General features: G+C 41.6%; 1 protein-coding gene and 1 pseudogene across 9 annotated transcripts in view; both read left to right on the top strand.

Annotated features, from left to right (window-relative positions):
- ULK4 (unc-51 like kinase 4) overlaps positions 1–16762 on the top strand; it is a 793903-nt gene that overhangs the window by 96257 nt on the left and 680884 nt on the right. The gene's annotated exons all lie outside the window — the stretch shown is intronic.
- Positions 6931–7882, top strand: LOC108584599 (annotated as a pseudogene).

Genomic DNA, 16762 nt, shown 5'->3' on the forward strand with positions numbered 1-16762 from the left:
TACCTTTATTTTGAAAGCACACTGAATAGTCACTAAAACAGACCGTATTCTTGGGCATAAAACATATCTTTATAACAAAGTATTGAAAGTATTTAGAATATGTTCTCTGACCATGTTGGAATTAAATTAGAAATGTCTAACAAGAGGAAATCTAGAAAATCCCTCAAATGTTGGGAAATTAAGAAAAATACTTGTAACTCATGGGTCAATAAAATCTCACAAATTTTTAGAAAATATTTAAAAGTGAGTAATAAGGGGAACCCAACACATCACCATGTTTGTGATGCTGCTGAAGTTGGGGTAAGAGTGAAATAATTCATAGCTGAAATCCTCAGATTAGAGCAATAGTTCTGAAAACTCTGTGCATCACAGTTGCCCGGAAGGTTTGTTAAAACACAGATTGTCAGGCTGGGCGTGGTGATTCATGCCTGTAATCTCAGCACTTTGGGAGGCTGAGGTGGACAGATCACTTGAGGCCAGGAGCTTGAGACCAGCCTAGTCAAGGATGGTTTAATAGAAACCCTGTCTACTAAAAGTACAAAAATTATCTGGGCGTGGTAGTACACACTGGTAATCCCAGCTACTTGGGAGGCTGAGGCATGAGAATTGCTTGAAGCTGTGAGGTGGAGTTAGCAGTGAGCCAGGATCTCATCACTGCACTCCAGCCTAGGTGACACCTTGCCCTCTTAAAACAACAAAACAGATTGTCAGACCCTACCTCCAAAGTTTCTCATTCTGTAGATTTTGAGTGGGGCACAATAATTTGCATTTCCAGTAAGTGCCCTTGTGGCTTTTGATGCTGCTGGTTTAGGGACTATACTTTGGGAGCTACTGTATTAGAAATCAAGAATGTTTTAAGTTCCAGTTTAAGAAGCTAGAAAAAGGAGAGCAAATTAAACCCAATGCAACTCAAATAAAGGCAATAATAAAAATAAGAGCTGAACTCAATGAACTCGATAAGTAACAATAGATAAAAAATTATGATGTCGTGTGTTCCCAGAGGTAGAAAAGAATAAAAAAAGAGATGAAACCAAGCTAATAGTTCATATTGATAAATTGCATAAATTTCTTAAATCTCTAGCTAGATTGAGCAAAAGAAAATAAAGAGAAAATACAAATTACCAACGTCAAGACTAGGAGATAGCAGTATGAATCCAATGTATGTTAAAGGATACTAAGGGGATAGTCTGAATAACTTCATACTTGACAACTTAAGTGGAAAAAGTGCTTGAATAACAGAACTTTCTGGAACTGATAGAAAAATTTTGGGAGCCCTGTATCTGTTCGTACATTATTAAAAACCTTCCCACAATAACAGTTCCAGGCTTAGATGACTTCACTGATGAATTCAACACACATATACTGTGAATGCACACAAACACATATACAAGTGCATATTACAGTAGATATATTAATGCAGGGGTCCCCAAACTGGGCTGTGGACCAGGACTGGTTTATGGCCCGTTAGGAACCGGGCTGCACAGCACGAGGTGAGCAGCGGGCCAGTGAGTATTACTGCCTGAGCTCTGCCTCCTGTCAGATCAGCAGTGGCATTCGATTCTCATAGGAGTGTGAACCCTATTGTGAACTCCTCATGTGAGGGATGTAGGTTGTGCACACTGTATGAAAATCTAACTGATGCCTGATGATCTGAGGCAGTACAGTTTCATCCCAAAACCATCCCCCTAACCCTGGTCCATTGAAAAATTGTCTTCCACAAAACTGATCTCTGGTTCCAAAAAGGTTGGGGACTGCTGCATTAATATATATTGATACTTAATTATATTCACTCAACATCAGGTCTACTTAGCTTCATGAGAAGGTACAACACAAGCAACACAGCATGAACGATAACAGCATAGTGGAGATCTTATGATGTAGATATAGCTTGCATGTGGTGGTAGATGAGGCTGAATGGGTGTGGACCAACTCAGTTTAGGGAAATCATGTCTAAAATTGTTAGAAGGTAGGTAATTCTTAAAGTGGGTGGAAGGGAATGACCCAGGGTAATTGGCCTTAGATCAGAGAAGGAAGGGACACTTTATCCACTATAACAGGAAGAAAAGATGAATACATGTAAATGAAGTGGGTAAGATTTGGTGTTGGATGATGAGTTATCTTCTTGAGCTCCTGGACTCAAACAATCTGCTTGGTCTTGGCCTCCCAAAGTGCTGGGATTACGGGCGTGAGCCACCATGCCCAGCCTTGAATGAGCTATCTAATATATAGTGGCTTCTGACTCTGGGGTATAGCAGGGTCACCGTGAGAAAGAGAATAATGAGGCAGAGCAAGATGGTGGAATAGAGGATTCCACCTGTCATCCCTCCTGCAAGGACACCAAGTTAACAAATATCTACATGGTAAAAGCACCTTTATAAGAACCAAAAATCAGGTGAGCACTCATAGTACCTGGTTTTAACCTCATATCGCTGAAAGAAGCATTAAAAAAACCCCAGAAAACACTTCTGAATTGCCAGTACCACTCCCTGATCCCTGCCCTAGCAGCAGCCTGGTGTGGAGAACATCTCTGGGCACCGGGGGAGGGAGAACATAGCAGTTGCGAGGCACTGAACTCAGTGGTGTCCTGTTAGAGCAGAAAGGAAACCGAGACCAAACTCAGCTGACGCCTGCCCATGGAGAGGGCATGTAATCCAGCCTTAGCCAAAGGGGAGTCCCAGTGGTGGGAGCTTGAGTTCCTGCAAATCTTACCACTGAGTGCTGCAGCACTCTGTGTGTACAAGTAATGTTGAAAGGCAGTCTAGGCCATAAGGACTGCAACTTGTAAGTGAGTCCTAGTGCTGAATTAGGCCCAGAGACAGTGGACTGAGCGGGCATGAGACATACTGAGATGCCAGCTGGGGCAGCTGGGACGTGCTGGCTTCATTCTTCCCCCAGCCCCAGGCTGCACAGCTTGCGGCTCCAAAAAAGACCCTTCCTGCTTGAGGAGACAAGAGGGAAGAGCAGGGAGGACTTTGTCTTGCACGTAGGATACCAACCCAGCCACAGCAAGATAGGGCACCAGTTAAAGTCATGAGGCCCCTGTTTCAGGCCCTGGCTCCCAGACGGTATTTCTAGAACAACCTGGGGCGGAAGGGAACCTGTTGCCTTGAGGGAAAGGACCCAGTGCTGTCAGCATTCATTACCTGTGAACTGAAGAGTCTTTGGGCCCTGAATAACCAGCAGTGATACCCCCATATTACATTTTGAGGGCCTTGGTGAGTCTGTAAGACTTGCTGGCTTCAGGTGAGACTTACCACATGACCAGTTGTGGTGTATGGGGCAAAACTCTTCCTGCTTGAGAAAAGCAGAGGGAAAAGTAAAGGGGACTTTGTCTTGCACCTTAGGTACCAGCATGACCAAAGAGGGTAGAGCACCAAAAGGGCTCTTGGGATCCCCAATTTCAGGACTTGACTCTTGGATGGCATTTCTGGACCTCCTGGGCCAGACAGGGAGCCCACTGTCCTGAAGGGTGAGGCCCAGGTCAGGCAGCATTTATGACAAGCTGACTTAAGAGATCTTGGGCCTCAAGGGAACATCAGTGGTAGTCTGGCAGGAGTCCTCATTGCCTGGTGGGGGCTACCAGTGAGGATCCTCTCCCTTTGGAAAGGGGAAGGAGGAAGGGAAGGACTGCTTTGTGTAGTTTCAGTACCAGTTCAGCTGCAGTATGCACACCAGGTAGACTTCTAAGGTTTTTGACTCTAGTCCCTGACTCCTGGATGGCACTTCTGGACCCACCTGGGACTTGGGGGACCTTGCTGCCCTGAAGGGAAGGACAGGCCTGGCTGGCTTTGCCATATCTGATTGTACAGCCCCAGGGCCTTGAATGAACATAAGCAGTAGCTAGGGAGTGGTTATAGCAGGCCTTGGGTAAGACCTAGCACTTCTCTGGGTTCAGGTCTGACCCAGTGCTGTCACAGTGGTGGTGGCCACAGGGATGCTTGTGTCACTCCACCCCAAGCTTTAGGTCTTTAGGTGGCTCAGAACAGAGAGAGAGAGAGAAAGAAAGGTGGGGGAAGGGGGAAGAGGGAGCGGGGGAGAAAGAAAGACAGAGAAACTGACTCTGTATGTTTGGGAGAAAGTAAGGGAAGGGAATAAGAGTGTATGCCTGGTGATCTAGAGAATTCTTCCAGATCTTATCTAAGATCATCAAGGCAGTACATGTATGAGAATGCAAGAACCACAGTGTTGTTGGGCATGGGGTGCCCCTAAAGCAGATACAGCTTAGATCACAACACCCAAGTCCTTTCAAATATCTGAAAAGCCTTCCCAAGAAGGATGACTACAAATAAGCTGAAACAGTGAAGACTATGATAAATACCTAACTCTTCAATGCCCAGAAACTGAAGAATATCTGCTATCAACACCATCCAGGAAAACATGACCTCACCAATGAACTTTATAAATAAGGCACGGGGGACCAATCCTGGAGAAACAGAGATATGTGACCTTTCAGAGAGAGAATTCAAAACAGCTATGTTGAGGAAACTCAAAGAAATTAAAGATAACACAGAAGGAATTTAGAATTCTATCAGATAAATTTAACAAAGAGATTGAAATAATTAAAAAGAATCAAGCAGAAATTCTGAAGCTGAAAAATACAGTTGGCACCCTGAAAAATATATCAGAGTCCTTTAATAGCAGAATTTATTAGGCAGAAGAAAGAATTAGTGAGGTTGAAGACTGGCTAATTGAAAATACACAGGCTGGGCGCAGTATGATACTTGTAATCCCAGCCCTTAGGGAGGCTGAGACTCGACTGCTTGAGGTCAGGAGTTTGAGACCAGCCTGGGCAACATGGTGAAACCCTGTCTCTACAAAAAATACAAAAATTAGCTGGGTCTGATGGTGTGAGCCTGTGGTCTTAGCTACTCTGGAAGCTGAGGTGGAAGGATTGCTTGAGCCCTGGAAGTGGAGGTTGCAGTGAGTTGAGATCATGCCACTGCATTCCAGCCTGGGTGACAGACTGAGACCCTGTTGCAAAAAAGGAAAAACAAGAAGCATGCCTACAAGATCTAGAAAATAGCCTCAAAAGAGAAAGTCTAAATGTTATTGGCCTTAAAGAGGAGGTAGAGAAAGATAGAGGTAAAAAGTTTATTCAAAAGGATAATAACAGAGAATTTCCTGAACCTAGAGAAAGATGTCAGTATCCAAGTACGAGAAGGTTATAGAACACCAAGCAGATTTAACCCAAAGAAGACAACCTCAAAGCATTCAATAATCAAACTCCCAAAGGTCAAGAATAAAGAAAGGATCCTACAAGCAGCAAGAGAAAAGAAAGAAATAACATAAAATGGAGCTCCAGTACATCTGGCAGCACACTTTTCAGTGTAAACCTTAAAGGCCAAGAGAGAGTGGCATGTCATATTTAAAGTACTGAAGGAAAATAACTTTTATCCTAGAAGAATATATCTGGTGAAAATATCCTTAAAATGTGATGGAGAAATAAAGACTTTCCCAGATAAACAAAACCTGAGGGATTTCATTAATACCAGACCTGTCCTACAAGAAATGCTAAAGGGAATACTTCCGTCAGAAAGAAAAGGACAGTGATGAGAAATAATCATCTGAAGTTAGAAATCTCACTGGTAATTGTAAGTACACAGAAAAACACAGAATATTGTAACACTGTAATTGTGGTGTGTAAACTACTTGTACCATAAGTAGAAAGACTAAAATATGAGCCAATCAAAAGTAATAATTACATCAATTTTTCAAGATGGTCAATAAAATAAGATATAAATAGAAACAGCAAAACGTTTAAAAGCAGGGACATGAAATTAAGGCATAGAGTTTTTATTAGTTTTCTTTTTCTTTGTTGGTTTTTGGAAGTAGTGTGAAGTTATCAGGTTAAAATAATGGGAAAGAAAGAAGGAAGAGAAGATCACAAAACAACCAGAAAACAAATAACAAAATGGCAGGAGTAAGTCCTTACTTATCAACAATAACATTGGATGTAAATGGACTAAACTTTCCCATCAAAAGACAGAGACTGGCTGATGAAAAAACAAGACCCATTGATTGTTGCCTATAAGAAACACACTTTACCTATATAGACACACACAGGCTGAAAATAAAGGGATGGAAAAAAATATTGCATGCCAGTGGAAACCAAAAAAGAGCAGGAGTAGTTATAATTACATTAGATAAAATAGATTTCAAAACAGAATCTGCAAGAAGAGCCAAAGAAGGTCACTACATAATGATAAAGGGGTCAGTTCAGCAAGGTGATATAACAATGTAAAATATGTATGTACCCAACACTGGAGCACCTAGATATATAAAGGGAATATTATTAGAGCTAAAGAGAGAGGCCATGATACAATAATGGCTGGAGACTTCAAAAGCCATTTTCAGCATTGGACAGATCTCCCAGACAGAAATCAACAAAGAAGCATCAGACTTAATCTGCATTATAGAAAAAAAGGATCTAATATTTACAGAACATTTCTTCCAAGAGCTGCAGAATACACATTCTTTTTCTCAGACATGAATTATTCTCAAGGTTAGAACACATTTTAGATCACAAAACAAGTCTTAAAGCATTAAAAAAATTGAAATAATATCAAGCCTCTTTTCTGACCGCTGTGGAGTAAAACTAGAAATTAATAAGAATTTTGGAAACTTTATAAATACATGGAAAGTAAACAATATGCTCCTGAATAGTGGGTCAGTGAAGAAATTACAAAGGAATTTGGGGGCCAGGCGTGGTGGCTCACGCCTGTAATCCCAGCACTTTGGGATGCCGAGGGTGGATCACAAGGTCAGGAGTTCGAGAGCAGTCTGACCGACATGGTGAAATCCTGTCTCTACTAAAAAACAAACAAAAAAGCAAACAAAAATTAGCCGGGCATGGTGGCATGCGCCTGTAATCCTAGCTACTCAGGAGGCCGAGGCAGGAGAATTGCTTGAACCTGGGAGTCAGAGGTTGCAGTGAGCTGAGATTGCGCCACTGCACTCCAGCCTGGGTGAAAGAGTGAGACTCTGTCTCAAAAAACAAACAAAACAAAACAAAGAAGAAGAAGGAATTTGGGAAGTGAGGTGGCAGGGCAGAGGCTGGCAGCTCAGGCAGTGACCATGGCGTATCATGGCCTCATGGTGCCTCTCACTGTGATGAGCATGTTCTGGGGCTTCGTTGGCTTCTTGGTGCCTTGGCTTATCCCTACGGGTCCTTACTGGGGAGTTATTACCATATTGGTGACCTGTCCGGTTTTCTGCTGTCTCTTTTGGCTGATTTCAGTTCTGGCCCAACTCAACCCTCTCTGTGGACCACAGTTGAAAAATGAAGCCGTCTGGTGTCTGAAGCATCATTGGCCTTGAGGAAGAAGATGTGCTCTACAGTGCTCAGTCTTTGAGGTCACGAGGAGAGAATGCCTTTTAGATGCAAAATCACCTCCAAACCAGACTGCCTTTCTTGACTTGCCCATTTTGGCCATCAGTTGCCTCAAACATTAGCACCACATTTAAATGTCTTATTCTACAATGTAGTGTTTTTTCCTTCACTTTTTTACACTTTAATGAATTATGTGTCTGCTTAAACTGAACTGTGCTGACTCCACAAAATGATTATGTACTCTTCTGAGATACAAGATGCTCTTCTTCTGAGAGATACGTTACTCTCTTCTTGGAATCTGGCACTTGAAGATGGCTCCTGCCTTCTCACTTGAGAATCAATGAAGTGTTTAGAAACTGCTGCAAGACAAATAAGACTCCAGTGGGGCAGTCAGTAGGAAAGCATTTTCAGAGGGAAGAGCTATCTCAACAGAATTACACCTTACTGTATTTTCAGGATAAATTTAGCATTTCTGCCATCTTTTTGGAATAAATTATTTTTCTGCTTTCTATGGGGGAAAAAAAAAAAGGAATTTGGGCCAGGAACTGTGGCTCATGCCTATAATCCCGACATTTTGGGAGACCGAGGTAGACAGGTCACATGAGGCCAGGAGTTCCAGACCATCCTAGGCAGCATGGTGAAACCTTGTCTACAAAAACAAAACAAAACAAAACAAAAACAAAAACAAAAATTAGCCAAGCATGGTGGCATGTGCCTGTAGTCCCCATTACTTGGGAGGCTGAGGTGGGAGGATCGCTTGAGTCCAGGAGGTGGAGGTTGCAGCGACCTGAGGTCATGCCACTGTACTCCAGCCTGGTTTAAAAAAAAAAAAATTGAAAAATTTCTGGAAACAAATGATAATGTAAATACAACCTACCAAAACCTTTGGGAGGCTGGGCATGGTGCCTTATGCCTGTAATCCCAGCACTCTGGGAGGCCGAGGCAGGCGAATCACTTGAGGTCAGGAGTTCGAGACCACCTGGCCAACATGGTGAAACCCCGTCCCTACTAAAAATACAAAAAGTAGCCAGGCGTGGTGACAGGTGCCTGTAATTCCAGCTCCCTGGGAGACTGAGGCACAAGAATTTCTTGAACCTGGGTGGTGGAGGCTTGCAGTAAGCCGAGATCGCTCCACTGTACTCTGGCCTGGGCAACAAAGTGAGGTTCTGCCAAAAACAAAGGAAAACAAAAAAACCTTATGGGATACAGTAAAAGCAGTACTCAGAGGTAATCTTATAGCTATAAGCACCTATGTCAAAAAGAGGAAAAACTTCAAATGAACAATCTAATAATACATCTTAAAGAATTAGAAAAGCAAGGGAAACCCAAATCTAAAATTAGAAGAAAAGAAATAATAAAGATCAGAGCAGAAATAAATGAAATTGAAATGGAGAAACAATATGAAAGTTCAATGAAACAAAAAATAGTTTTTCCGAAGAGTTAAAACAAAATGACAAACCTTTAGCCAGACTAATAAAAAAAGAAGATCCAAATAAATAAAGTCAGAAATGAAAAAAGACACATTACGACTAATACTGCAGAAATTTAAAGGGTCATTAGTGGCTACTGTGCCAACTATATGCCAATAAATTGGAAAATCTAAAAGAAGTGGACAAATTCCTAGATACATACGATCTACCAAGATTGAACCATGCAGAAATCCAAAATCTGAACAGACTAATAACAAACAACGAGATCAAAATCATAATAAATAGTCTCCCAGTAAAGAAAAGCCAGGGACCTGATGGCTTCACTGCTGAATTCTACCAGACATTTAAAGCAGAACCAACTAATACCAATCCTACTCAAACTACTCAAAATAAATAAATAAATAAATAAATAAAATAAGACGAGGAGAGAATACTTCCAGAATTACTCTACGAGGCCAGTATTACCGTATACCAAAATCTGACAAAGACATATCAAGAAAAGAAAACCACGGGTTAGTATCTCTGATGAATATTGATGCAGAAATCCTCAACAAAATACTAGCAAACTGAATTCAGCAATACATTGGAAAGATCATTCATTAGAAAGAGAATAATGAGTACCCAAGGGATTTGAGTAGAGGAGGAGATATGAAGCATCATCTCAGAGAAGGGGAAAGCTGGCCCTCTAGGGAAAGAGAATAGGGCTCTGCAGAAACCAGGTTTGTGCGGGAGAATTCGTGGTAAAAGAAGTTAGTCAGCCTAGTTTATGCTGTTTTCCAGAAGATAGCTGAGTTTCAGTCAAGAGAGGGGTTGGATCTCTTTGGAGGGAGAGTGGCCACTTCCAAACTCTCTTCCACAAAGCCCTGTGTTTTGGAGTCTTTTACCCCAGGACCTAGTTTATCCAGTCTAATAGGAAACGAAAGGAAGAAAAGCTGTGAGAAGTGAGGAAGAGCAATTAGAAGACTAATTGGCTTAGTGTTGTTTTGTTTTTACACAGGGTCTCACTGTGTCATCCAGGCTGGAGTACAGTTGTGCAGTCTGGGCTCACTGCAACTTCTGCCTCCAGGGCTCAAACAGTCTACCCATCACAGCCTCTCAAGTAGCTGGGACCCCAGGGGTGCACCACCATGCCTGGCTAATTTTTGTATTTTTTGTAGAAATGGGGTTTCACCATGTTGCTGAGGCTGGTCTTGAACTCTTAGATACTTTTCTGGAAAAACTATCCTGTTGGATTTGAAGCTGAAGTTGAGCTTATGTATTTGTTTATTTATTTTTTTATTAATGTGTCCTCGTGGAGTACTTTGTATCCCATTCCTGCTTTGGTGTAGTTTTCTCAGTTATTTTGTACACTGTATATTTGGAGGGGCCATAGGATGCCATATTTTACATCAGACACAGTATGTGATTATTTCTTGCTTCTTTGTAGCCCTGAGCTTAGACATGTCATTTAAATCCTCCACATTGTTAATTTCAGTGAATTTACCCTTGTATCTCACAGCTAAATAGACTTCTTTTTTTGTTACTTTTTGGACAGTAGGAGAGGCAAATTTGTTGAAAATAATAAAGCAAGAGTTGAATAATAGTCACATTTTTGTGTAGAATGAAGTGAAACATTCTGGATTTGTTTCTTTTTTTTTTTTTTTTTTTAAATTTATTTATTATTATTATACTTTAAGTTGTAGGGTACATGTGCATAACATGCAGGTTTGTTACATATGTATACTTGTGCCATGTTAGTCTGCTGCACCCATCAACTCGTCATTTACATCAGGTATAACTCCCAATGCAATCCCTCCCCCCTCCCCCCTCCCCATGATAGGCCCCGGTGTGTGATGTTCCCCTTCCTGAGTCCAAGTGATCTCGTTGTTCAGTTCCCACCTATGAGTGAGAACATGCGGTGTTTGGTTTTCTGTTCTTGTGATAGTTTGCTAAGAATGATGGTTTCCAGCTGCATCCATGTCCCTACAAAGGACGCAAACTCATCCTTTTTTATGGCTGCATAGTATTCCATGGTGTATATGTGCCACATTTTCTTAATCCAATCTGTCACTGATGGACATTTGGGTTGATTCCAAGTCTTTGCTATTGTGAATAGTGCTGCAATAAACATACGTGTGCATGTGTCTTTATAGCAGCATAATTTATAATCCTTTGGGTATATCCCCAGTAATGGGATGGCTGGGTCATATGGTACATCTAGTTCTAGATCCTTGAGGAATCGCCATACTGTTTTCCATAATGGTTGAACTAGTTTACAATCCCACCAACAGTGTAAAAGTGTTCCTATTTCTCCACATCCTCTCCAGCACCTGTTGTTTCCTGACTTTTTAATGATCGCCATTCTAACTGGTGTGAGATGGTATCTCATTGTGGTTTTGATTTGCATTTCTCTGATGGCCAGTGATGATGAGCATTTTTTCATATGTCTGTTGGCTGTATGAATGTCCTCTTTTGAGAAATGTCTGTTCATATCCTTTGCCCACTTTTTGATGGGGTTGTTTGTTTTTTTCTTGTAAATTTGTTGGAGTTCTTTGTAGGTTCTGGATATTAGCCCTTTGTCAGATGAGTAGATTGCAAAAATTTTCTCCCATTCTGTAGGTTGCCTGTTCACTCTGATGGTAGTTTCTTTTGCTGTGCAGAAGCTCTTTAGTTTAATTAGATCCCATTTGTCAATTTTAGCTTTTGCTGCCGTTGCTTTTGGTGTTTTAGACATGAAGTCTTTGCCCATGCCTATGTCCTGAATGGTACTACCTAGGTTTTCCTCTAGGATTTTTATGGTATTAGGTCTAACATTTAAGTCTCTAATCCATCTTGAATTAATTTTCGTATAAGGAGTAAGGAAAGGATCCAGTTTCAGCTTTCTACTGATGGCTAGCCAATTTTCCCAGCACCATTTATTAAATAGGGAATCCTTTCCCCATTTCTTGTTTTTCTCAGGTTTGTCAAAGATCAGATGGCTGTAGATGTGTGGTATTATTTCTGAGGACTCTGTTCTGTTCCATTGGTCTATATCTCTGTTTTGGTACCAGTACCATGCTGTTTTGGTTACTGTAGCCTTGTAGTATAGTTTGAAGTCAGGTAGCGTGATGCCTCCAGCTTTGTTCTTTTGACTTAGGATTGTCTTGGAGATGCGGGCTGTTTTTTGGTTCCATATGAACTTTAAAGCAGTTTTTTCCAATTCTGTGAAGAAACTCATTGGTAGCTTGATGGGGATGGCATTGAATCTATAAATTACCTTGGGCAGTATGGCCATTTTCACGATATTGATTCTTCCTATCCATGAGCATGGTATGTTCTTCCATTTGTTTGTGTCCTCTTTGATTTCACTGAGCAGTGGTTTGTAGTTCTCCTTGAAGAGGTCCTTGACATCCCTTGTAAGTTGGATTCCTAGGTATTTGATTCTCTTTGAAGCAATTGTGAATGGAAGTTCATTCATGATTTGGCTCTGTGTTTGTCTGTTATTGGTGTATAAGAATGCTTGTGATTTTTGCACATTAATTTTGTATCCTGAGACTTTGCTGAAGTTGCTTATCAGCTTAAGGAGATTTTGGGCTGAGACAATGGGGTTTTCTAAATATACAATCATGTCATCTGCAAACAGGGACAATTTGACTTCTTCTTTTCCTAACTGAATACCCCTGATTTCTTTCTCTTGCCTAATTGCCCTAGCCAGAACTTCCAACACTATGTTGAATAGGAGTGGTGAGAGAGGGCATCCCTGTCTTGTGCCAGTTTTCAAAGGGAATTTTTCCAGTTTTTGCCCATTCAGTATGATATTGGCTGTGGGTTTGTCATAAATAGCTCTTATTATTTTGAGGTACGTTCCATCAATACCGAATTTATTGAGCGTTTTTAGCATGAAGGGCTGTTGAATTTTGTCAAAAGCCTTTTCTGCATCTATTGAGATAATCATGTGGTTCTTGTCTTTGGTTCTGTTTATATGCTGGATTATGTTTATTGATTTGCGAATGTTGAACCAGCCTTGCATCCCAGGGATGAAGCCCACTTGATCATGGTGGATAAGCTTTTTGATGTGTTGTTGAATCCGGTTTGCCAGTATTTTATTGAGGATTTTTGCATCGATGTTCATCAGGGATATTGGTCTAAAATTCTCTTTTTTTGTTGTGTCTCTGCCAGGCTTTGGTATCAGGATGATGTTGGCCTCATAAAATGAGTTAGGGAGGATTCCCTCTTTTTCTATTGATTGGAATAGTTTCAGAAGGAATGGTACCAACTCCTCCTTATACCTCTGGTAGAATTCAGCTGTGAATCCATCTGGTCCTGGACTTTTTTTGGTTGGTAGGCTATTAATTATTGCCTCAATTTCAGAGCCTACTATTGGTCTATTCAGGGATTCAACTTCTTCCTGGTTTAGTCTTGGAAGAGTGTAAGTGTCCAGGAAATTATCCATTTCTTCTAGGTTTTCCAGTTTATTTGCGTAGAGGTGTTTATAGTATTCTCTGATGGTAGTTTGTATTTCTGTGGGGTCGGTGGTGATATCCCCTTTATCATTTTTAATTGCATCTATTTGATTCTTCTCTCTTTTCTTCTTTATTAGTCTTGCTAGTGGTCTGTCAATTTTGTTGATCTTTTCAAAAAACCAACTCCTGGATTCATTGATTTTTTGGAGGGTTTTTTGTGTCTCTATCTCCTTCAGTTCTGCTCTGATCTTAGTTATTTCTTGCCTTCTGCTAGCTTTGGAATGTGTTTGCTCTTGCTTCTCTAGTTCTTTTAATTGCGATGTTAGAGTGTCAATTTTTGATCTTTCCTGCTTTCTCTTGTGGGCATTTAGTGCTATAAATTTCCCTCTGCACACTGCTTTAAATGTGTCCCAGAGATTCTGGTATGTTGTATCTTTGTTCTCATTGGTTTCAAAGAACATCTTTATTTCTGCCTTCATTTCGTTATGTACCCAGTAGTCATTCAGGAGCAGGTTGTTCAGTTTCCATGTAGTTGAGCGGTTTTGATTGAGTTTCTTAGTCCTGAGTTCTAGTTTGATTGCACTGTGGTCTGAGAGACAGTTTGTTATAATTTCTGTTCTTGTACATTTGCTGAGGAGTGCTTTACTTCCAATTATGTGGTCAATTTTGGAGTAAGTACGATGTGGTGCTGAGAAGAATGTATATTCTGTTGATTTGGGGTGGAGAGTTCTATAGATGTCTATTAGGTCTGCTTGCTGCAGAGATGAGTTCAATTCCTGGACATCCTTGTTAACTTTCTGTCTCGTTGATCTGTCTAATGTTGACAGTGGAGTGTTGAAGTCTCCCATTATTATTGTATGGGAGTCTAAGTCTCTTTGTAAGTCTCTAAGAACTTGCTTTATGAATCTGGGTGCTCCTGTATTGGGTGCATATATATTTAGGATAGTTAGCTCTTCCTGTTGAATTGATCCCTTGACCATTATGTAATGGCCTTCTTTGTCTCTTTTGATCTTTGATGGTTTAAAGTCTGTTTTATCAGAGACTAGGATTGCAACCCCTGCTTTTTTTTGTTCTCCATTTGCTTGGTAAATCTTCCTCCATCCCTTTATTTTGAGCCTATGTATGTCTCTGCGTGTGAGATGGGTCTCCTGAATACAGCAGACTGATGGGTCTTGACTCTTTATCCAGTTTGCCAGTCTGTGTCTCTTAATTGGAGCATTTAGTCCATTTACATTTAAGGTTAAGATTGTTATGTGTGAACTTGATCCTGCCATTATGATATTAACTGGTTATTTTGCTCGTTAGTTGATGCAGTTTCTTCCTAGCCTCGATGGTCTTTACATTTTGGCATGTTTTTGCAATGGCTGGTACCGGTTGTTCCTTTCCATGTTGAGTGCTTCCTTCAGGGTCTCTTGTAAGGCAGGCCTAGTGGTGACAAAATCTCTAAGCATTTGCTTATCTGTAAAGGATTTTATTTCTCCTTCACTTATGAAACTTAGTTTGGCTGGATATGAAATTCTGGGTTTAAAATTCTTTTCTTTAAGAATGTTGAATATTGGCCCCCACTCTCTTCTGGCTTGGAGAGTTTCTGCCGAGAGATCTGCTGTGAGTCTGATGGGCTTCCCTTTGTGGGTAACCCGACCTTTCTCTCTGGCTGCCCTTAAGATTTTTTCCTTCATTTCAACTTTGGTGAATCTGGCAATTATGTGTCTTGGAGTTGCTCTTCTCGAGGAGTATCTTTGTGGCGTTCTCTGTATTTCCTGGATTTGAATGTTGGCCTGCCCTACTAGGTTGGGGAAGTTCTCCTGGATGATATCCTGAAGAGTGTTTTCCAACTTGGTTCCATTTTCCCCCTCACTTTCAGGCACCCCAATCAGACGGAGATTTGGTCTTTTTACATAATCCCATACTTCTTGCAGGCTTTGTTCATTTCTTTTTCTTCTTTTTTCTTTTGGTTTCTCTTCTCGCTTCATTTCATTCATTTGATCCTCAATCGCTGATACTCTTTCTTCCAGTTGATCGAGTCGGTTACTGAAGCTTGTGCATTTGTCACGTATTTCTCGTGTCATGGTTTTCATCTCTGCCCGTTCGTTTATGGCCTTCTCTGCATTAATTATTCTGGTTATCAATTCTTCCACTCTTTTTTCAAGATTTTTAGTTTCTTTGCGCTGGGTACGTAATTCCTCCTTTAGCTCTAAGAAATTTGATGGACTGAAGCCTTCTTCTCTCATCTCGTCAAAGTCATTTTCCGTCCAGCTTTGATCCGTTGCTGGCGATGAGCTGCGCTCCTTTGCTGGGGGAGATGTGCTCTTATTTTTTGAATTTCCAGCTTTTCTGCCCTGCTTCTTCCCCATCTTTGTGGTTTTATCTGCCTCTGGTCTTTGATGATGGTGATGTACTGATGGGGTTTTGGTGTAGGTGTCCTTCCTGTTTGATAGTTTTCCTTCTAACAGTCAGGACCCTCAGCTGTAGGTCTGTTGGAGATTGCTTGAGGTCCACTCCAGACCCTGTTTGCCTGGGTATCAGCAGCAGAGGCTGCAGAAGATAGAATATTTCTGAACAGCGAGTGTACCTGTCTGATTCTTGCTTTGGAAGCTTCCTCTCAGGGGTATACTCCACCCTGTGAAGTGTGGGGTGTCAGACTGCCCCTAGTGGGGGATGTCTCCCAGTTAGGCTACTCAGGGGTCAGGGACCCACTTGAGCAGGCAGTCTGTCCGTTCTCAGATCTCAGCCTCCATGTTGGGAGATCCACTGCTCTCTTCAAAGCTGTCAGACAGAGTCGTTTGCGTCTGCAGAGTTTTCTGCTGCTTTGTTGTTGTTGTTGTTGTTGTTGTGTAGCTGTGCCCTGTCCCCAGAGGTGGAGTCTACAGAGACAGGCAGGTTTCCTTGAGCTGCTGTGAGCTCCACCCAGTTGGAGCTTCCCAGCAGCTTTGTTTACCTATTTAAGCCTCAGCAATGGTGGGCGCCCCTCCCCCAGCCTCGCTGCTGCCTTGCCGGTAGATCACAGACTGCTGTGCTAGCAATAAGGGAGGCTCCGTGGGCGTGGGACCCTCCCGGCCAGGTGTGGGATATGATCTCCTGGTGTGCCTGTTTGCTTAAAGCGCAATATTGGGGTGGGAGTTACCCGATTTTCCAGGTGTTGTGTGTCTCAGTTCCCCTGGCTAGGAAAAGGGATTCCCTTCCCCCTTGTGCTTCCCAGGTGAGGCAATGCCTCGCCCTGCTTCAGCTCTCGCTGGTCGGGCTGCAGCAGCTGACCAGCACCGATCGTCCGGCACTCCCCAGTGAGATGAACCCAGTACCTCAGTTAAAAATGCAGAAATCACCGGTCTTCTGTGTCGCTGGCGCTGGGAGTTGGAGACTGGAGCTGTTCCTATTCGGCCATCTTGATTTGTTTCTTATATTAAGCTGTGATGCTGAAGTACATGTCATTTGGGGAATTGCCATATTTGAATCACTTTTGCATACAAATTAAACATCTCACATCAAAGAATTCTTAAAAGACATGCTTTCTAATTTCTTAAAATGATGGAATTCATTTAATTTCTTATCTGACATCTCATAGAACAATTTTTAGCTTCTAT

This window comes from Papio anubis, chromosome 2 (genome assembly GCF_008728515.1).
Source record: "Papio anubis isolate 15944 chromosome 2, Panubis1.0, whole genome shotgun sequence".
Classification (NCBI taxonomy): domain Eukaryota; kingdom Metazoa; phylum Chordata; class Mammalia; order Primates; family Cercopithecidae; genus Papio; species Papio anubis.